Source organism: Ambystoma mexicanum, chromosome 13 (assembly GCF_040938575.1).
Source record: "Ambystoma mexicanum isolate Mex_15411 chromosome 13, UKY_AmexF1_1, whole genome shotgun sequence".
Lineage (NCBI taxonomy): Eukaryota > Metazoa > Chordata > Amphibia > Caudata > Ambystomatidae > Ambystoma > Ambystoma mexicanum.
The window spans coordinates 805,925,177-805,946,854 of NC_090938.1; positions in this window are offsets into that span (position 1 = coordinate 805,925,177).

A 21,678-nucleotide genomic window follows, 5' to 3' on the forward strand; every position below is an offset into this window, starting at 1 on the left:
TGGAGGAAAGGGGACAAAGGACTAAGAGTCACTACGGTGAGTAACTTATAATTTCGCACATGAGACTCTCATTACTACGGAGGCAGACTTCAGTCGGCTGGGCCAGGATCCTGTATCCAACATCCATGCACCAAGACTTGTACGTCTCCATCCTTGGACGCTGGGCCTGATGGATTTTGGAGCAAGGCATACTGTCAGAAGAGCATAATGGTCGCACTGGAAGCGTTGGCATTTCCTACACTATGTTGTACTATCACGACAGCGCTGTATTCTGCATCTCTTGTCTAGTTGTTTTCTCAACATGGCACCTGCCGTAACATAGAACGCCTACTAAAAGGAAACTAACAGAACAAAGCTTCACATTTCAATACAGATGTTCTTTTTTAACTTTCCTTCATTGGCCTCGCTTGTACAGTTCCCCTTCAGTGACCCTGCCTTGCCATTTCCTCTGCTTAGCTTGTTTCCAGTTTGCTGGCTGCACTGCTTATTGCTCTCCTCTTTGCAGAACTAACCTTCCGAAGTTTCCCCTGCTCTTCTACCACAGTACACCTTGCTGTGCTCCTTAACCCTTTGCTTCTGTTGATACTCTCATACTTCCCTGTCTACCACGATCTGGTGCTGCAAAGTCTACATTCAGTTTCCTTGTCCTCAAAATCGACTTCCCATCAACTTACCCAGAAGTACTGAACGACGTTCTGGAACACCAACGCCATTCCTCTTTGATACAAGTGGCAGGGATCTGGTCCGCGAGTTTTTCTGGCATCGCATTTCCCATTGTGGGTCTTGCACCCGTTTTCTCTTCCCTGATTCCTGTAATCATTCCCAGCCTCGGGAGGGATATGGTTCGCCTGACTCATAGTACTTCACTTCAATCTGCAACTGCTTTGAAATAGAACAGGGCAGCAAGTGGGCATTTTGAATGGGTTGTGTTCTCCCACGTATTCCTCATCTTATTATATCTCCATTTCCAGCTTTAGCTGTTCCGATTATTTATTTCCAGCAGGGGCACTGCGTGTCGATGCTGGTCTACTCAATGTCGACATCATTGATGGTGTGTAGCGTGCACAGCGATCGTTGGCTTCAGTTCAGTTTTTCCGTGAGAGCTATCGCTTTGGAATATCAGTGCGCTTTGGTTCCTTGTCAAACCTTTCGTAATTAGTTAAAAAGATCATTGTCGTAGGCATCTTTGACTCGGTTGAAAAATGTCACGACTGTGTGTAAAAATGTCCCTTATGGAGCCCCATCGGGTCTGTCTGTGGTGCTTAGGATCCACTCATTTAACACCGGAGTGTGGGTCCTGCCTATCGATGACAGCGAAGGCCCTGAAAGAGTGTAGAGGGAAGTTAGCTGGAGGTAGGTCTCATACATCCCCCATGTCAACCCCGTCGAAAAAGCGATCCTCTGAGTCGAAAGATGCCTCTCCTCGTCTGAAGAAAGCTAGAAGTTCCCGATCATGCAGTGGTTCTCACCACTCGTCATCCTCACGACGCTCGAAGAAAAGGTGCCACAGATTGCCGTCTTCATCGTCGAGTTCCTCCCCGGAACGTGTCTCGTGTCTGACCAAATTGGCCTAAAGATGCTCAAAGTATTCGAGAATGCGGCCTCAACCCCCTTGAAGAAAGATAAGAGCCATGCCCGTGTCGACAAACATGACAAAAAGGCAAAGGACCTGTGTGCCTTCGGGCCTGAGTGTCCAGCAGAAAACTCCTTGGGAGCCATCAAAGGTTTCCTCGAGTAGAGAAAAGACTCATTTGAAGCCAAAATCATTAACTCAATCAGTGCCGAAAGACTCCAAGTCGATGACTAAAATAGCCTAGACGCCACAGCCGTCGAAGCCCACAACATCAGCGTCGTCGAAGACTTCGACGCCATTAGTAAACGCTTGAAGGGAGTCAAGAAAACTTTCACCCCAGTGCCTAAGAAGGACCTTTGAAAAGTCTCTTTCCTCAGTGTATGAGGATGATGAGCCATCTTCGGATGAATCATGTCCCTTTGGGTTACAGTATGGGACACAAAATGTTCCAGAAGCCTTAATCCCAGAGGACTCCAGAATAAAAGACCTTCATGAAACCCTGCAATCTGCAAGTGGGTTTGGCACTTCCCCATAGATAGTTTAGCATACCAGATCCCTCAGACCATGCTGATTGATCTTACAGACAGCTGATATCTAGGGTCATAGAATATCTGGGATGGAAAAGCTCTGCACCACTTTTTAAGCAGGACGACCTCACTGATATTTTGGATAAGGGACCTCCAGAGGGCCCTATTCTTCCTTTCCATTTAGCTTTACAAAGGAGAGTAGATGCCAATTGGGGGACGCCAGAATTAATTCCAGCAGTGAACAAAAATCTGACGAGCAAGTACACAGCATCAAGCAGTGACCCTTACTATCTAACAAAGTATCGAACTCCCGAAAGTTTGGTAGTTCAGGCTGCCACTTCTACAGCCAAACAAAATGCATTCCCAACTCCCCTCCTGGACAGAGATGACATGCTTTGGGAAGAAAGGTTTTCTCTGCGGGGAGTATGGCCCTTAAATGGGCAAATGCCACGTGTGCACTGGCCAAGTTCACTTTCACCTTATGGGATTGTATAGCGATGGCAGCTGAACATATTCCGAAGGGGAAGAATGAGATGGCTTCTTAAACATTGTCAAGGATGGGAAAGATGCAATGTGTGAAACCCTCCAGACTGGTCTCGACTCTGCTGACAGTATCAGCAGGGCAATGGCGGCTAGTACAGTGATACGCAGATTTGCCTGGTTGAAAGTCTGGTTTTGCTCCAGATGTGCAATCTAGACTTCTTCACATGCCCTTTGACGGCACACATGTATTTGGCAGCAAGCCTGACAAGAGCATGGAGAAGCTGCAGACCTCCAAAGCAGCAGCCAAATCCCTTGACGCAGCAACCAGACAGCCACCTACTCGCCCCACTGGTACAGCCTGGAGGGGCAGGTCTTTTCGCTATGATATGATATGGCATTCATAACGTACTTGTACACAAGTGTTTCTAGGTGCTATTATTCCTTAGTTGGAAGCGGGAGACTGTCGAATCAAAGAGTTCAGAGAAGATTCCCCTGTGGTGGATGGGGAAGAGATTCTGAAACCGCCCAGGCATCGGCTGCTTTGCCCTCAGCTGCTGCATCAGCTGCCTCAAAACCTCTCTGAGGCCTTACTCCACAAAACCCCCGTGGGAGGCAGACTCTCACAACATCGGAAAGAATGGCAGGGTTTTACTTCAGATACATGGGCATTGGAAACAGTTGCTCAGGGTTACTGCCTTCCCTTTCAAAAAAGGCCTTGGGATCATCCACCGGGTAACACCTCTTTCAAAGTTCCAGATCCACTCCTTATGCCGGAGATTTTGACTCTGCTGGAGAAAGGTGCTATGGAACCAGTACCTGCAGCGGAGAGGAACAAGGGTTGGTAACTCCCCTTACTTTCTAATCCCAAGAAGGACGGAGGATTGAGACCCATTTTGGACTTAAGAGACTTGAATGAGATCTTCATAAAGGACAAGTTCAAGATGGTTACCAAGTGGTGGCAGCGAGTCTCAGGAGATGGGGGATTCACGTCTACCCCAACCTGGACGATTGGCTGATCAGGGCACGTTTTCTCCGCTCCACCTGTCCCTCCCTTCACAAACTGGGCTTCTCCCTCAACTTCAAGAAGTCCCACATCCAAAGGCTCCAATTCAACAGAGCTGTCCTAGATGCTTCCTTTGGAAAAGCTTTGCCACCTGAGGTGAGGGCTCAAGACATTCTGCATAGGGTCACCAAATTTCAGAGTGCCCAGCATCTTCTGGCCTTTGATTATTTACTTATTTATTTATTTTGGAGGTTGCTTGGCCTCATGGCATCCTGCATTTTCCTAGTGTCAGAGGCCGCCTGAGAATGAGATCCCTTCAATGGGCACTCAGGAGTCAATGGTGCCAATTCTCAGGCAAGATGTCAGACCTCCTTCAGGTTCCAAGCAGAATAGCACATGACCTTCAGTGGTGTCCTGCGAGGACAACATTTTGAAAGGTAACCTTTTTGGTAACCATGGCCAGAGATAACAGTAGTGACGGACGGCTCACTCACGTGGTGGGGAGCCCACGCCAATGATCTGACAATCAGCGGTTGTTGGTCTCCATCGGAGTCCAAACTACACATCAACATTTTGGAGCTGAGGGCAATCAGACTAGCGCTGAAGGCCTTTTTGCACTCTATACGGGGGAAAGAATGTCCTGATAATGACGGCCAACACAATGGCCATGTACTACCTCAACAAGAGAGGAGGAGTAGGGTCAGTACCACTGTGCAGAGAAGCAATGTAGCTCTGGTTCTGGGCAATTCAAGAAGGAATCTCCCTATCGGCAGTTCACCTAGCTGGAGAGGAGAATACGGTGGCAGACGCTCTGAGCATGCCGACCACAGTCTCCCATGAGTGGGAAGTCCTTCAAGAGATCTTCAACCTTTTGGGAACCCCTCAAGTAGATCTGTTCACAACCAGTGTCAACCTAAAGGGCAAGTTGTTCTGCTCCAGGGAATTTCCCCAAGAGGAGCGAGTAGGAGACGCGTTCGTAGTGGACTGGGAGTTTCCGCTCCTGTGCGCGTTTCCTCAGACCCTGTCATTCCTCATGTAATCAGGAGGTTGAGAACGTTCGGGAAAGCCATGATTCTAATTGCTCCAGATTGGGCCAGGAGGACTGGGTACCCGGACCTTCTGGACATGTCCATCTGCCCTTCGATACGTCTTCCACAAAGAGAGGACCTTCTCTCGCGAGAGGAGGGTCGGGTTCTCCATCCAGAGGTCAAGACTCTCCACCTTCATGCATGGTTTTTGAGAGGTTGAGATATAAGGATTGGGACCGCCCAGACGACGTAATGGAGATTTTGCTTTAGGCCAGAAGGCCAGCAACAAAATCCTTATACTGCTGCTGTTGGAACAAATTCTGCTTCTGGTGCAGGGATAAGAATGTGGACCCTTTTACATGCAGTACGCCTTTGGTGTTATCTATCTTGTTACACCTGGCCAATCTGGGTCTCCAGGTTGGTACAATTAAAGGATATCTGGCAGTGCTATCTATTTTCAAGCAATCCCCTGAAGAGGTATCTTTCTTCAAGTTTCCACAGGTTATACAGGTTTTGAAAGGATTGACACGTTTTTCCTCTGGTCCCCTTTCAAGTCCCGGTTTGGGATCTCATCTTAGTTCTGAAATTCCTAATGTGTGCTCCATTCGAGCCTATCCATTCCTGTCCTTTAAGATTGTCCACCTTAAAGACCATCCTTTTAGTGGGTCTTACATCAGCCCCTAGGGTGAATGAACTTCAAGCCTTCTCCTGTAAGCCTCCTTACACAGTCTTGGTCCTTAAGGTCCTACCTTGGTCCTACCTTTCTACCAACAATTGTGTCACAGTTTCATTTAACTCAAATCATTCTACCTTCTGTCTATCCCCTACCTCATCCTGGATAAAAAGAGGAGAGTCTACACAGGCTTGACTGAAGGCATGCACTTAGTTTATACATTTCCAGAATGTCTAAATTAAGACTAGATTATCAGTTTTTTGTTGGTTACATATGCCATAACTTGGGTATGGTGATCTCAAAACAAACCCTATCTAGATGGATCCTCCTAGAAACCTTGGAATGCTACAGATTAGCTGGAAAAGATCCCCTGAGGGTCTCGGAGCACATTCGACCAGGGGCATGGCTACTTCCTCTGCCTTACAGAGGGCAGTCCCAATTCAGGAGGTTTGTGCGACTGCAACATGGTCTTCAGTCCACACTTTCTCCAAGCATTATAGTCTGGGCTCTTCCTCAGGCTGGGAAAGTGTTTTTGGGAAGGCAGTGTTACATTCTGTACACATGGACCAATAAGTAACTCCTAAATTCTAATTGGAAACTGTACATTCTGACTCCCTCCTCCAAAAGAACATAGACTACCAAAGCAGTATTATCATATGATGAGGAATATGTGGGAGGACTCGATCCATTCAGTGAACAAGTTCCACCTAACCATGGTAACTTTCTTTCGACTGGATGTTCTCCCACGTATTCCTCATCACCCCTCCCATCCTACCCCACAGTAGAATTTCCATGTCATTGCAGCCTATGCTCTTTCAGGTTGAGTAGCTGTCAGGCGTAGAAATGAAACTGAAGCCAGTGGTCACTGTGCGCGCTGCATGCCATCGATGATACCACCGCGATGGAGGTTCTTGAGGGACATCGAGTTGACAAGCAGCAATGCGCAGTGCCCCCTGCTGGAAAACAAATTCCAGAGCAGCTTAAGCTGGATATGGAGATATCGTATGATGAGGAATACGTGAGAGGAACATCTAGTCGAAAGAACGTTATTTTTTTTTTTTTTTTTGTTTTATTGGTTAAACAAAGTTAAACCTTTAACATTCCTTTAACAATCCCTCCTCAAAGAGGTGGAGGCCCCCAAAATTAGGTTCAAGTTCAAAATCCCTAAATGATCGCCCCTAGGCCAGAATCTCCAGTTGTTTGGGTGGCGTCCACCTCAGGCTCCCCCTCCTCCTGCTCCAGTTTTAAGGATTCAACACATTTCAATGCGTCCAGAGTACGTCCCACTTTCTCAGCTGTGATGAGCCTTTCCCATACTCTCCTTCCTTCTCCTCCGAGATCAGGCTCGTATAATTTCCCATGTACATTAGGCGATTCAATACCAGGTTCGGACAAGTTAGCATCACATGCCTTATAGTTTCCAGTTGGTCCTTCTTTCTGCAAAATCTACAGTATGCTAGTGATTTGTCAATTTGCCTTCTTCGCCACCTTATTTCTCTCGAGTGCCAGATGTTAAATCTACAGCGCATAAGCAGATCTCGGTAGTGCTGTGAGGGAAATTTCATCAAATATGGAGGTAACATGTTCAGAGCTTTGCGTTCCCAGATGACATTATGACATAGGTCTTGTGTTCATTTCTTTTCCTGTGTTTCCTCCCAGTCTTTTTCCCGATTTGTTCTTTTAGCCTTATCTGGGTTATTTTTCAGGGTGTCTTCAGAGATCGCCAGGTATTTTAAAGTTTCTTCACATCTCATTTTCCATTATTGCAGAATTGAATCACTACTGAAAGCCCTTGATTTTGCTAGGATTCTAAATGGCACGGGTGGATTGTCCAAAATACACTTTCTATAAAGAGATAGTGATTTCCACGACGTGATTGAAGTGATGGATTGCAGTCTTAGTTCCGATCTTATAAGTTCCAAGGGTAGCGAATTTGGAAGGCGCAAGATCTTTCGCCAGAAATAGGCTTCGCATAGGTTCCAGACCTCCCATCTTAGGGCTATAAGGGCCTCGGCTCCATATGTAATGACGGCCACAACCTTTTGCTTATAGAAGGTTGTAATCGGCAACAGAGAAAATTTCCCATATCTACGATGTAGAAGTAGCCCTTTGTTAACCAGACTTTTTAGTTTTTCTCTGATCAGGGTATAATGGGCCTGCTCATTGCAGTTCCTATTAATTCTTATCCCGAGGTAGATCGTAGTGTCGACTACTGCCAGTTTTTCTTTTTCCAATGACCAAGTCTGTATTTTCCCTGCTAGTTTCTTTCCATGGGTTGATTTCATAGTCAAATCCATAGATTTTTTTGCATTTACTTTCATGTCATTGGCTTTAAGATAGTCATTGAAAGCCTCAATCATGCGCTGAAGACCTATCAACGTCTGGTCTACGAACAGGCCCGGGTCTGATCTTGTGAAGACTTCATATCAGCCATATAGAGTATAAAGAGAAAAGGGGCGAGGGCACATCCCTGCTGGATGCCTCGGGATGTCTTGATCCGCCTTGATAGTTCTCCATTTGCAGTAATTTGAACCTGGATCGAGGTATCAGTATACAGTGCCTGGATTGCCTCCAATAGGTCCACAAGGCATCCCCAATTCCTCAGTTTTGCCCACAGCCGGTCTCTATTTATTCCATCGAACGCCTGTTCGAGATCTATAAAGGCCAAGCAGATCGTTGTTTTTCCTTTTAGGGTCTTTGCTTTTAATATATTGATCAGGAACAGGTTAAGGCAGGTGCCCACTCCACTCACAAAAGCAGTTTGTCTCTCGTCCAAGATTCCGGCTTGAGCTGCCCAGTTCTTTAAATCCCGTAAGAGGATGGAGGCGAAGAGCTTGCCAATGGAGTCTAGTAGCGCAATCGGTCTGTAATTTCTTGGATTGCCGCGGTCACCTTTTTTAAAAATAGGCATGATGTAGGCCTCCGTCCACGTATTTGGAATTTGTTTGGTTCTCGCTACTTGTTTGAAAAGTGCGTAAATTAGGTCTGACCAGCCTTCCATGTTTTCTTTCAACATTTTGTTGGAGACGCCGTCTGGACCGGCAGCCCAGGAAGAGCTTAATTTTTTGATCAGTATTTGAATGTCTTCTCTATCGAAGTTCAATGTCCAGGTAGCGTTTCCTGTTCTTTTCTCAACTACTTTTTCCTCATTTTTCCCTTTGAACAGGGCAGTATAGTGGTCAAACCAGTTTTTCTCAGAGACTTGGTTGATACCTATGGCCGATTGATTAGAATCTCTGTTGTTAATTAGATCCCAGGTACTTTTCGTATTATTTGTTGCTAAGGCTGCCATCATTTGTTCCGCGTCTATTTGAGTTCTTTGGTATCTGGTTGATTGCAGCCAATTCTTGTAGGTTTGTCGGCATTTTCTTTCCAATTCACATTTGTCTAGGCTATGAGACTTTTTTATACGCCTGAGGTCAGCTCTGTATCTTTTTCGTCTGGTGACTACAAGTTCATTAAAGGCGTGTTTCCTTCTGACCTGCTTCAGTTTAGATGAATCGTACTTAACCTCATAAGCTTTAAACAGACATTTATAATCGACCACCTCCTCGCCCTTTTCTACAGCTTCCTGAAAATTTTTCGCCAGTGTTGGTATAATCTGATCTTTAAGTCGCAGCCTGTTTCTTCCCCACGATATCTCTGTTTCCATCACTTTTCCTCCCTTTGAGAAAGCTCTTGAATCCCATGCAAGCTCAGTTTCCAGAAGAGAGTGGTCACTATTAGCTTGCTTGATGACTCAAAATGATTTTATCCAGGCAAGCGTATCTCTTCCCACAAAACAATAGTCCAAGCATGCTCTCAATTTTCCACTATGCCAAGTGTCGGCCCCCATGAGGTCGCCATTTGTTTGGCTGTTTAACATCATCATATCCCATATGCCCATTTCCTTCATCCATTGGCTTTCTTTTCCTGTAAGATTTTCAATCTCTTTAATTTCGCCCCCTTTGTCTAGGAGCTTGATGTTTAAATCACCATTCAGCAATATGAGCTGATCTTCTTCCTCCGTCATGGACTTGTCAATGGCATTCGTGATAGATTTTAAGTATGACCCTGGGTTGGCATATTTTCCCTCCAGTATGTATTAATCAATAGCAAGTTGGTCATCTCCTCCTGATTTTCTGTTGTAGAGGCTATTTTCAATATTTGAACGTAAGGATTTGGAGCTTCATGCTTGAGTATTTGTGAGTGGCTATCGATTTTTTTTTTTAATACCAAGAGGCCTGCAAACGGTCGGCCTTTCAGTCCCTTTTTTACCGGATTGAAGTAAACTTCATAACCTTCACATATTGGAGGTTCACACAGCCATGATTCTTGGATGCAAATGAGATCATATTTGGCCAAGAAAGAGCTTTCCGTCGAGAACAAATGATGAAATCCTCTGGTATTCCATGAGGCACAGCGAATGGATCCATTTCCAACTTCCTTATTCTATTGTTTTTTTTTTGAGTTGCGATCATTTGCCATGGGGGGGCCAATCATTTGTTTTATTTTCAGGTTTGTTTTCATTTGTTTTATCCTTCCTTGGGTTTTGTGAATTATCTACCGTAAAACTCAAAGATTTTAGTTTTTCAACATTTTCTTTGGTGCTGTATGAATGGTTTTCGGGGTTTTTATTTCCTTCTTTTTCGTTTTCTTTTGGAGTCTTCCTCTTCTTTTCCTCTTTTTCTTGACCATTTTTTTCTCTCTTTTTTCCCATAGATTCTTTTTCCGTGCAGGATGAGACCTCATTATTAGCATGTCTTCTGTCCTTTGGTGATATATTAATACTATCAGGCTTGATGTCATCCTCTAATTCCGTCAAACGAAATCCCTTTTTTCTTAGGATGTCAGTAGCCTCCAGAAATTTCTGCTTGATGTCATTTGAATTAAGATGTAATATAACTTGGTCCATTCTCTGTTCTCTTGGGAATTCCACAACTTTAATGTCCTCAGTAGATATCATGCGTAGAGCTGATGTTTGGTTACAAAGCGAGACTACATAGCTCCTATTGAGCAAAGCCCTTCTTGGCCCATTGGATGTCGTCTCTAATTTCAAATGGCATTCTTTTGATGGGGCTTTCCTTGAAGGAGGTACGGACGCTTTTATTCCTTTGTTGATCTTCTTTGCTTCTTTAATTCTGTTTTTACCATCCTGTTTTAGATGAAAACTTTCAAGTTGAAATCGTGCCCTCCTTTCTTTGGTAGCTAGCTCCTGTCTTTTTTGTTCTAAGGTTTTGAAGTTAGCAGGATTGTCATCAGCCTCATTGACTTCCTCCCTTTCCGATGAGTCGGACCCGCTTTTTGTCTCCTTTAAGGTTTTAGGCAGGACATCTCGTTGGGGTTTCTTGCGATCAGAGGGATTAGGGCTCCTCTCCACCATCTGGCAGTTGTCCATAGTTTTCCATTCTGATGGGCTGATGCTTTGCCACTCTTCGTCCTCCCTATTTTCTTCCATAATGTCAATCAGGTCACTTAGATCTTCTCGTTGGTCTGACTCATCTCCATTATCCTCCAAGGAGGGAGGAGGGTTTTTTCCCCCTCTCACGTCCTTTGCATTCATGTCCTCCGAAATGTTTGTGTCTCCCATTGCCAGTTCTCTCCTCGGCTTCTTTGCCTGTTGGAGGATTTCTCTTCTTGGGGGCGTTCTTAGATTCCTTAAGAATGCCCTGGAACCATTTATCTTCCGTTTTAAGCCTTCATTTTTTGTTTTTTTACCATTTTCGTTTGTTTTTTTCTTCTGCTCATTTCCCTTTTCTGAGGACAGGTCCTTGGATGTCCCACCACTAAAGATAGCGAAATTGGATTTTTCTGATTGAATTTTTGAGTCACGACTTCCCATCCCCTTACAACCGGGAGAGATCAATATAACCTCTTTGGTCATTAGCTCAGTTTGCATGGGTTGATTTGGTTTATTTTGACTCAATTTCATGGGGCCTTTCCCTCGACACGGATTTTCAACCATGCTTACCTAATCTTTTTTCTGTTTGCATAAATTTCGCATCCACTTGCAATCTTCCAGAACCGCCTCCATCAATAAGGACTTATCATTAGCATCTCTCCTTGCCAGATCAGTGAGGCGATTTTGCCATGTATGGGATTTTTCGGCTTCTTTGTCCATTCGTACATTCAAATTCCGCAGGGACAATTCCGTTTGTATATTTGCCTCTTTAATTTGTATGTTAGTAGTAGTTATCTCTTTCACAGAGTCATTTATCATCTCATACAATTTTAGGTATGGTGCCAGTGTGATATTCAATGAGGTCATGATCACTTGCTGGAGGTGTTTCATATCCTTTTCTCTATCAGTTTGGTAAGCGTCTTTAATTAGGTGTATAATTTGATCTTTCGTAAAGATTTCAGAACACTGCTTTTGGTCATCCGACAAGGGCGTCTGAGTCATTTTCGTTATCATTTGGGGTTCTGCAGATTGTCCTTGTGGTTTTAAGCTTGACGGTCTATCTTCGAGGCATGGATTTCTCCTCTCAATTAAAGATCTTTGTGACAAGGTCATTGACCTGAAGTCTCTTTGGGTTTTTGTTGCAAAGACCTCGGCCCCCACGGCCTCCAACTCCAGGGAGCTCCCTTTAGTTTGCTCCTTTTCCAGTTCAGCCATTTTCTCGCTTATTATCGAGAAACTCCTCCTTTTTTCTCTCTCTATTTTCCCCGTCAAGAGAGTGAGGTCTTGCATAATTTTGTTAGCTAAACCTGAATTACTCAAATTAGCTGATGGCAACATTGTCTTTCCTTCAGTGCCTGTAGTTTTTGACAGAGTTTCACTTCCAAAATCTCCCACAGGGTTTTCTTTTCTAGTCTGGCCTTTGGAGGGAGCGTCCCCTTAGGGTAAGGCATCGCCGGCATATCTTTGTGTAGGGTCCGAGAAGGAGATTCTCGGTCAGTTAGGTCATTTGAGAGCAGGGCATTTGCCCCCAACTGGGTATTTTTTTGGGGGCTCTTTTCCCTGAGCCGCTGACATCTGTTATCTTCCCTGTATGGCTGGAAGATATCGCTTATCGTTGTGGTTTCCTCCATGGCTCTTAGATGTTGTTTTTTATTTTCTATTTCCTTGTTGGGATCCGGCAAGGCTTTCTCCCATAATTCCGAGTCATTTGTGTCCCACTGGTCCTCCTTTTCCCACACAGTCTCAATCAGTAGAGATCTGTTTGTGGTTTCCTTTAAGGTCAGAGTAGGGGAGTTCAAAGCCACATCCAGACTAGAATTTTCATCCAACATGCTTTCGCACATGTCCGCTATAGGTGTAGTTCCATAGTTGACTAAATCATTAGTCGGCATGTTTACGGAATCATTTCCCCTTCTTGGGGAAATTAAAGATGGGATCGGACAACACTAGTCTCTCCAAGCATCAAGGTTGCTAGGTTGATCTAGTATTTCTGTCGTCTTTTCAAGGCTCAGATTGACCAGGAGAACTGGGGCTTTCTCGAGTAACACCCCTACCGTCTGGTTTTTGTTCGACTATACTTTTTTCTTTATCTCTTGGGGGCGCAGTATTGATCGTTTTGCTGGAATCTCCTTCACCAGCAATTAGATCTAACTTCTTGACCTGATCTGCATCCTCCTCATGCAAGCTTGGTGTTTCAAGGGGTGGAGGGAGGTGACTCACGGGCTCTTCGAGAGTGGAAACTGTACAGGCCATAGGTTGAACAGGTGATTTTGGAGCTAACCGCACAGGGTCTTCAATAACCAAACTCGTCATTTTTTCGCTACCCGTATCGGTCGCGGGGGCCCCCACAGACAAGATTTTACGCTTCTTGGTACAAAAGGGTAAGCGAGATTGTTTCAGCATCGGCATGTTTTGTGTGCGCTCCGGGCTTCCATTCACTTCCGGGAGTGATGCAAATCTTTGCCTTACCTGCAGGCGAGTTTGCACGGCTGTTCCCGATGCATCCTTATGTACAACCATAGGTTTCATCCTGTAGTGCAGCTCCTCAGTATAAGCTATATTTCCTCAAACCTCAGCTCAGCCTATCGTGGCTGCTGGCTTATGTAGAATAATACTTACACAGCGAGCAGCTCATCAGCCAAACAGCACAACAGCAGGATACTCCGTGTATTCGATGCCCTTTGCGCGCTCGGGCTTAGCGCCGCAAGGGTGCTTGGGAAGTCTCTTTATAGCACTTCCTGGAGGCGGCGCCCGTGACCGGGGGTGGGAAAGGGGCGGAGCCAAATCCGCGCTTCTCACTCCGTCAATGTCAGTTCAATGCGCAGCACCTCGCTCTCCTCCCACTACAAACAGCTGATAGTGGGAATGTAGGTGCAGCCACAGCACAACAGCAGGATACTCCGTGTATTCGATGCCCTTTGCGCGCTCGGGCTTATCCTCCAGCATTGGTATCTTTTGTAGATTCACATGCAATCCACCCGCCTAGCAGTGCTCAGATACGCGTGTTGCTCGCACTGAAGTCCTGGAAGACAAAGATGGCCTCCAGGGACAGAGCTTGGGGTCTCTCATTGAGGGGCAATGGGCCAAAAAGGAAGCAGGTAGTTGGCACATAGTGCTGCACATTTCTTCATGTCCAGCCTGGTGGAAAATATTCAGAGCAAGTTACCTCAGAAACCTCCCAGTCTTGAACTGTAAGTACAGGTAACCTTTCACTTTCTTTTTCCTGGGCCAACCATGTTGTCCAAAGAAATAAATCCCTGCTCCCATGTATCTCTTTTTCCCTCGCTGTGTTGTTCCGCCTACGATTGTAGAGTGCTCAATTGCTTCCTGAAGCTAGTCCCAGGCCACGCTCAATAAACACCCATATAAAAATAATAATAAATATTAACACTTCTGCTGACATGTCCATGCCCTGTAGGATTATTACTGGGGTGGGAGGATGGCTGATGGGCGGCCGTTTCAGCCTCCCTCGGGTAGGGGTGCGGCTTCACTATATATAAGTGGAACGTGTGGGCTAGTTTTTAGTGAGGTGTTCATATCATTCAGAGGGGGTACGGGGCAGAGACTGGATGATAGTTGGAGGTCATTTTCTGTGTGGTTGCACAGACTTATTTTTAAGTGTTTGATTTGGTTCAGTTATTTTAATCTACCTACTGCTGACATTATTTTTTCATGTTATTGGGGGTGGGGATTCCATCCATCCCATGCACCCCCTAAATACACTCCCTCCAGATCTTTACTTTCCTCCGGCACCAACTCTCTCTGCGTTTCAAGTGATTTCTGAGCTGGTAGACAATCTCTTTCCTCAAGTGACTACCGCCTATAGAACAGCCTCCCCCTTCCTCTTCGTCTTGAGCCAGATCTCCTCAAATTCCGGAAGCTTCTTAAGACTTTCCTTTTCACCTCTCCCACCCCTCCTTTGCTGAACCCCATAGGTCGCTGAGATTGGTGACCAGGGCCCTTATGATCCCACCTGGATCCTGCCCTCCCACCCCCAATAGCTTTCCGCCTCCGCCCACACCCAGCACTTGCCTGAGGTGCCCAGTGGGCTGTGCTATCACAGGCCTGCATTTATTTATTAGCAGTTCACCACTCTCACCAAGTGATCTCTGCAAGACACTTAACAGTCTGCAACTTACTCCCTAGCACTTCCCTCCTTGTTACTCCTAGCACTCTCTCCACTTGCACACTCTGAATGCTCACAAGGCCTAGTAGGAGCACCTCTTTCTCCTCATTGTTATATTTGCCGTTCATTGATTGGTCCCTCCCTGTTGCCCTGTGGGAGCTTTGAAACACAATTTACTTGATGTATAAGCACCTTACAAATGCACAATATATAAATATATATATATGTGTGCGCGCGTTTGGTCGATAATGTAATACAGCCTAACTCTTGAAATTACACCCGAGACATCCTCTGCTGTCACCCCTCCCCTCCAATGATGAACCTTGTCCCCACCTGTAGATGGTGCATTTGATCAAAGTGACAAGACTGTGCCACCCCCATAGTATGTTCCCTCCTTCGCTCCCTGGTGCACGTGACGTGAACCCCTGCTCACTCTATTCTTGTGAAGCCCCGGGCATTGGGAATGGCTGTCTTGTCCCTTTTGCCTTTTTGCACAGTGTTTTTCCTCAACAAAAAAAAATGTAACAACGAACCATTAAAAGTTTTGTTAGAAACAGAAGAGAATAATTGCATTTCTGATGACTGCTGTTGTAAACCTGTGATTGGTTACTGTATAGTCGAGAGCGTTTCAGTTTACAGACACTAGGTGGTGGTCTATGCTCACAGTCACACATGGAGGAGATCTATGTGATAATTTCGAAGCCCAAAATATCGAATTTTCTCCAGATATGCGGGCAGAGACTCCACACAGCTACCCCTCTCCTACCGATACCCCTCCACCTTTTTTTATTAACTTACCATATATATATATATATATATATATATATAATAGTAAAATGCAGTGGCATAACAAAAACATTGCCCCCCCCGTGAGCCATACTGAATCCCCCCTTCCCAACTCTGCAACACAGCACGGGTCACGCCACACTCTGGACCGGCCTAGATTACCACGCTTGTGCAATACGCAGGAACGTGCTGCTGCAGGGGTATGCCACACACTGCACTAGAAGAAAGATATAAAAAAGTGTTTTCATGCATTGTACATCACACTTTCTGAGAAAAATTGGCTAAAAGGCCAGAGCGTTTGCAATTGTTTTGTAGGGTAACACCAATCCAAAAATCCAATACATGCAAGTCACCAACAGTGCACAGGAACATTAATGCTTTCATTAATATAATGCTTTGCTATTAAAAATGCCATGCCTCAATGAAAACCTGTCCAACTGGCTGCACAATGTAGACCAGTCTAGACACGAAATAACATATTACAGTAAAGCATGCCAGGCCACATTTAGACAAGCCTAGACTGTTTGCACCAAAATGCCAGTCGAAGCAGTAACACTTATCACTGTTCTTTTATCACAGATGGTCAGAAAAATATACAATGCTGCAGTAATAAACGACTAGACTGGCAGCACCCAAATGCCAGTCTAGAAAGGTAATTACACTTAGCAGGACTGCTTTATCAGAGATGCCCAGTTAAAAAAAAAGTCAAGCCAAACTAAGAAATGACTAGACTGGCTGCACCAAAATGCCTCTCTAGCCATTAATATCACATAGCAAGTCTGCTTAGCCTGTACATGGATGACCATTACAATTTATCGCACAATACCTGTCCCACCCCACTCCCCACACATCCCCGCTCCCTCCCATCCCTTGCCCCAAAATCAGCTTCTCGACCCAGAATTACCTCCACGTCCCTCTTCCTTGTCCCAGTGCTTACGTATGAGGCTCCTTGCCTCATCGGTAAGTACTGGGACGAGGAAGAGTGGGACTAGGAGTAATGAAGATTGCAGGTAACCAAGCCAGGCATTACCTCCATGTCCCTCTACCTCATCCCAGTACTTGTGTATGAGGAAGAATATGGCTATGAGTAATGAAGACTACCAATAAGTAACCAAGGGATTAAACACAACTAATGGTGCAACACCATTGAGCTGGCTGGGCTTCAGCCCTCCCCCTCCTTGACATCTTGGGCTATGTTGACTAGACCCAGCTGACCTACAAAGCCATTGCCAGACAGAACAGGGCACCGATGTTAAACGGCGCCTGGGTTTTGCTGTTAACAAAGGTCCAGCAATTACTAAAGTAAAGCATTTCACTGTTAGTACCTGCATTCAAATGCATAATTCTTTAGGTGATTGAAATCTTGATGTGGGTTTAGTACTTGCATGCCAGGGAAGTGATTGGAAGGGTAGAGAGGGGACAGGAGGCCGCTTATTTTCACAGCAGTCCATAAGTGGGTGTTTTCAGACCTAAAGGAGAGTTAACTGCTTGCAACATTGAATTTGCACTAGAATAGTCTCATTAGAATGAATAAAGGAGTTAGATGCCCCCACACAAATAGGTTTGACCCTCCCCTACCGCCTGCGAAGTTAGCACTCCTCCCAACATTTAAAGGGTTTGCCCCCCCCCAAATGTAGGCTTTGTTGCACTGCACTCCTGAACACAAGCACACACCATTCACCATAGACACACACCAAGCACACCAAGCCACCCATACATTTAAGTGTGCGCCCATTCACCATATACTCACACAGGCAGCCACCTATACATTTAAGTGTGCACCCTTTAACCATATACTCACACAGGCAGCCACCTATACATTTAAGTGTGCACCCTTTAACCATATACTCACACAGGCAGCCACCTATAAATTTAAGTGTGCACCCTTTAACCATATACTCACACAGGCAGCCACCTATACATTTAAGTGTGCGCCCTTTCACTATATGCTCACACAGGCAGCCACATACACATTTAAGTGTGCACCCTTTTTATCATACATGTACACCCAGGCAGTCAACCATACATGTAAGTGTGCACCCTTTCACCATTCACACAAGAGTAATGGGGTTGAGGGGAGCCTTATCACTTAAAAAAGAAATGTTTTTAAGACACTACATAAAGAAATTATTTTCATTAAGGACCGAAACATAATGGAACATATTTCTGTTAACTGAAGGCAGAGTGACTACATACAAATACATTTAAAAAATATATATGTTTTTTTTTAAAGTCCAAGGGATCCTTCCTCACAGGATATGTATTGCCCCCCCCTCCCAACCCCCGCACTGCAGGGGATGCCGGTGGTAAAATGGGGCTCTCGAAATGCAGTATTTTGTGCTTCTCAGTGATGGGCTGAGGTATTTTCATGTGAGAGATACACAATAGCCACACAGTGTTAGAAGTACATTCCTGTTGTATTCAGCTGAAAAGGGATGTCATTTCTAACAGAAGTGACATGGGAAGGGATTCATTACAGGGGATGGAGACGGTGAGGAGGGAGGAGGAATAAGGAGGGTGCAATGACTAGGGGACAGACATGAATGAGTCAGACATTGATGGTGTAATCCCAGAATCTACCTGGGTACAATTTACATAGATGCATTTCTGCTTGGCTATGTGTGAAGAGGTGGGCGGGGGGGGGAGTGCGGCTGTAGGAGGACACACCCCTTCACTGTGGGTGGTCCGTGTCTGTTCTTTTTTGTTTGCAGTTAGCCTGACCAGGGTTGGTCGCTCGAAAAAGCAACTGAAGGTGGAATACTTTTTTGAAAGATTTGTGTTTTAAACATTTTAATTATTAAGTACAGAAAGCAATATTAGGGAACGGAAGTGTGGCTCACCTTGACAGGATTTTCCCAATTGACTCCCTCCCGATTGGCGATGCCTTTATGTAAGGGCAGGGCGAGCCCAGGCCCCCACCCTGGGGACTGGGGGCGGGGCGTACATGGCTGCCTGATCCAAGGAAGTCGGTTCCCATTGTTCACAAAGCTTAAATAGCACATGTCAGGATATTTCATGGGGTGCTGCTGGGCCTCTAAACCTATTGCCTGTCTGTTGTTGACAAGTACATTCTGCTCTGATCAGGTAAGGCTTTCCGTGATGACTGTGGTGTATGTACCGTGGACATCGCTTGTGCGCCCACTACGGCACGACTCCTGTAGCACTCTCACCTTTCTGTGGGGATTACATTGATCGTATGTAATAGTCAACCTTGAAATGCGCATAGATACATTTGAGCGGCTGCAATGGCTCAGGAGATAGCTCAGGTTGTTATGCACTCATTGCAGACATGTGAGTTTGTATGCAAGATAACAGTAACAGATTGTGGCAAGGCCAGCTCAGCCTCTCCTACGTGTCAAATTGATAAGCCTGCATGTGCGGCACAATAGGAGCTGTTGTCACCAATGTCCCAATGTAGCAATTCCTATTAAAAAAAACAACATAGCATCAGCATGGTCTAGAAATCGGTTCTTTGACCTGCGGGAGGGGGTTGGAAAATCTGGCTGGACAGCCACCCCCAGTAATGATGTTAAGATGATAGTCCCGAAAGATGATTAGTTACCCAAATTCAAGACTGTGGACCCAAAGCGTTTATGCTACACTGTTGGTGCCTTCCTGTTTTGCTGCCCTTTTCCCCTACTTAAGCGGACCACCAGCCTCTTTTCCTTGGCAGTTGTTGAGCAGTGCAAGTGGATTTAGGCCACATAGCTTAAGCAACACCCACCTTCTTAAGCCTGCCTCTGCCTTTCTGCTCTTAACTGAGAACTAGGGCATCTCTCGCCCAGGTGTCCGAAGTAAAGGTCAATACCTGTTTGGATCTGCTCGGACCGGGAGGACCCAGGGCCTGAACCCCTGCTCAGACAACTGGTAAGCACATGCTGCCATGCATTTTCTCCCTTTGTCCCCACAAGCCATCCCCACCATCACTAGGCAGCGGCAACATCGTCCCTCCTCTAAGGCATGGACTCCACAATGCAGCAACCTCACCCACATCAGCCTCAAGCCGATCAGCACCTCTCACCATCCACAACACGGAGGTTGATGCTCGCTAACGTCTGCTCAGCTATCACTCATGCAGAAGACATCGCCAACCTCATCACTACACATGACCTTCACGCCATCTTCATCACAGAGACCTGACTTCCACCCACATCCTAGACGTCCTTGTCCCCGACAGTTACGGCATCCAGCACAGAGACCGGCCGAACAAAACAGACGGAAGCCTTGCAGTCATACACAAGACCTCATGGCCCTGCACCAGACTTGACGTTGACAACATTGGCTCCTTCAAAGTCCTCTCCTGCCATTTCCTGCTCTCGCCGATCAACATAGTTACCTTCCATCTCCTCTACAGTCCACCCAAACCCAACACTGCCTTCATCAGAGACTTCACCGACCTGCTCACCACCATGTTTCTCACACACGCCAACAACATCTTCAATGACAACTTCAACCTCCCAGGCAACAACACCCACACCACACAGCACACAAAAGACCCAACGCACGAAAAAGGTAACATCCTCAACCTAATCATCACCGCACTGCCTTCCCTCCACTACACCTCTCCTCCTTAACTGGTCTGACTCCCTGGCCGTGCCTTTCAACATCCTGCACGCCTCCCCAGTTAAGCACTGCCAGCAGAAAACCATCAGACGAACCGGTGGACACCCTCACAGAAGACCTCACCAAATTCCACCTCACATCAATCCAACACCCACGACCGAACTGCAACTCTCTACTGGAAGCACTCATGGCCACCTTCTCAGCCGCCATCGACTGGCATTCACCTTTACAACAACACACCTGCAAATCAAAACCCTCAGCACTCTGGTACACACAAGAACTCAACGTCAGCAAAAGAATCATTTGTAAACTAGAGGAAATCTGGCACCGCTCCAGGACCACATCTGACCTGGCACACTTCAAGGTACTCTGAGCAACCCACTGACAACTAATCAACAAAGCAAAGGCCTCCTACCATCAGAACACCATAGCAGAAGTGGAAGACAATAGCAAAGCCCTCTTCAAAGCGGTCAAGTACTGTGTCAACCCTGCTACCTGGACTACCACCCTCAATCCAAAAATCCACCGCCATCAACAACTCCTTCATCAACAAAATCAGCAAGATTCATCAGCACATAGACATCAGCTCTGCATCCACAGATCCACCTCACGGCCCACCTCATGAATTCTCCACACCCTGGACAACATTCAAGACACTTGAGAAAGAGGACCTGGTAGAAACCCAGGCTGCCCTCAAAGCTACATCATACACAGGCAACATCCTCCCAGCATCCATCCTGAAGACCCTCCCTGCAGAAGCTCTCCTTCCCTACCTGGAGATCATCAAGAGCTCCCTAGCTTAAGGCACATTCCCATCAACCCTAAAAACAGGACAAATCCTCCCTCTGCTAATGAAATCCCCTCTGGATCCCGACAACCTAGGTAACTATTGCCCCATCACCCATCTTCCTCGCCTAGGTAAGATCATTGAGAAAGTGGTAGCCACGCAACTGCAGCAACACATCAACACCAACATTCTCCTCCAAACCTACCAATCCGAGTTCAGACCCCGATGCAGCACGGAAACAGCAACCATACAGGTGGTGCACGACACCCTTGCCATCCTGGATGATGGCCACCCCTGCATCCTGGTTCTACTCGACCTCTCTGCTGCTTTGGACACTGTAGACCACCAGGCGTTCATGGACACCCTACATCAGTGCATGGGGATCAGTGACCTTGTCCTACACTGGTTCAAGTCCTACCTCGCCAACCGCAAGCAGCTTGTACACATGGACGCCTCCAGATTGCCAATGTTACCCGTCACCTGTGGTGTCCCGGAGGGTTCCATCCTCTCTCCAGTGGTCTTACATCTATACATGAAGGTGCTGGGAGCCCTCCTAGCCACACACAACATCCACCAATATGCGATGATACACAGCTATACCTCAAGATCGACTCCATCAAAGACATCCATTGGCTTAAAACCTGCCTCTCGCTGATCCAGTCTTGGATGTCCAGTCCATACTTGAAGCTCAACCCTTCCAAGACCGAATTCCTACTCTTCACCAACAACACTGAACACCCAGACATACA